We start from the raw sequence: 1470 nt of genomic DNA on the forward strand, positions 1-1470 counted from the left end.
TATATAACACCTACAGCCCCAGGCACGGGTGGGAGGCGCTGACCTCACGGAACTCGGCTCAATTTACCCCACTGCTCCTCGTTCTTGCTGCATCATGATGTTTGTGACAATGAGAATGAAACTACCTGTGAGAAACATGCTTTGTCAAAGTGCCAGTTCTAGCTCTGAAATCAGATTTGATGAGCCATGCCAAAGCTATTATACGCACACCTGATCATACATTTATTGAATTATATAATAAATACACCAAATTGCTACAAACCGTTAAATTGGTTGCAGTATTGCAATTCTGCTCGCTGTAAAGCTGCTTAGATGGTTTTGTTATTCAGTTTCAAATATATTTTATGTAAACAGAAATATAAAAACAGAAATACAAATTTTCATTTAAACGAACTGTTCTCCATTTTAATATATTTTGAAATGTAATTGATTCCTGTGATGGAAAAGCTGTATTTTCATCAGCCATTACTCCATACTTCAGTGTCTCATGATGCTTCAGAAATCATAATAAAATACTGATTTGGTGCTCTTTTTTTTTTGACTATGCTGGTTATGCTGTGCTAGTTTTACGTTTTTCTCACAGCACTCTCTTGGTTCTTCACATATTTGGTAGGTATCTGCCTTGCATCAGGGTCCTGTTGGACTTGATTTAGCGATTATGACCACCTGACTACATGTCATCCTTTACATAAACCGGTTTATTCTTGTATACACACATTAATATATGAATAATGTTAAAGCTTTAAGTAGAAGCGGCAAAGCACAACAGGTCTCTGAAAAACCCCAGTCAGCTCTGTTTATTCATATAACTGAGCTGGGAAACTCTGGGAAACGACCCAGCTTTCACCCAGCGGCCCTGTTGCGTGTTGTAGAGGAACAGCTGTAGCGTAAAGAGGCGCACATCTCTCAGATCCAGTCCTCAGCACCTGTTATCTGGGCGCAGGCGACTATGCTGTGAGCATATGCTGTGAGAGAGACACCAGTGACCTCCCGGAGTATAGAGTTGCCCATCTCAGTGCTGTTAGCTTTGTTTATCTCTCTTCATGTATTTTCTCTCCTCTCCTTTCCGTCTCTCAGTCTGTCTGTAATGCTAGTAATCAGAGAGTACTGCTGGAAACCCTAAAGTGCATAATGTTGACTGCTTAATTCACCAAGATTCAATAAGATTTGTTGAAGAGGTTGTTTGTGCTTGTCACCTTTTGTGGAACTTTAATCAAACCCAGTAGATGTCCTTTTTTATTTTATATTTTATACAGTATATATATATATATATATATATATATATATTTATTTATTTTATATATTTATTATTTATTATTTATTTATTTAAATTTAATTCAATTTGATTTAATTTAATTTAATTTAATATTTTATTATATTTTTTTATTATAGAATGGAATAGAATAGAATAGAAAGATAAACATGGTTAAAGCCTCTTGAGTTAACCCAGTTCTGTTTGCAGTCAGTGTA

At 35.9% G+C, this 1470-nt stretch overlaps 1 protein-coding gene across 1 annotated transcript in view; it reads left to right on the plus strand.

Annotated features, from left to right (window-relative positions):
- Positions 1-1470, plus strand: part of LOC107585009 (uncharacterized protein C8orf34 homolog) — an 89407-nt gene that overhangs the window by 47454 nt on the left and 40483 nt on the right. The window lies entirely within an intron of this gene.

Source organism: Sinocyclocheilus grahami, unplaced genomic scaffold (genome assembly GCF_001515645.1).
Source record: "Sinocyclocheilus grahami isolate Dianchi unplaced genomic scaffold, SAMN03320097.WGS_v1.1 scaffold65.1, whole genome shotgun sequence".
NCBI lineage: Eukaryota > Metazoa > Chordata > Actinopteri > Cypriniformes > Cyprinidae > Sinocyclocheilus > Sinocyclocheilus grahami.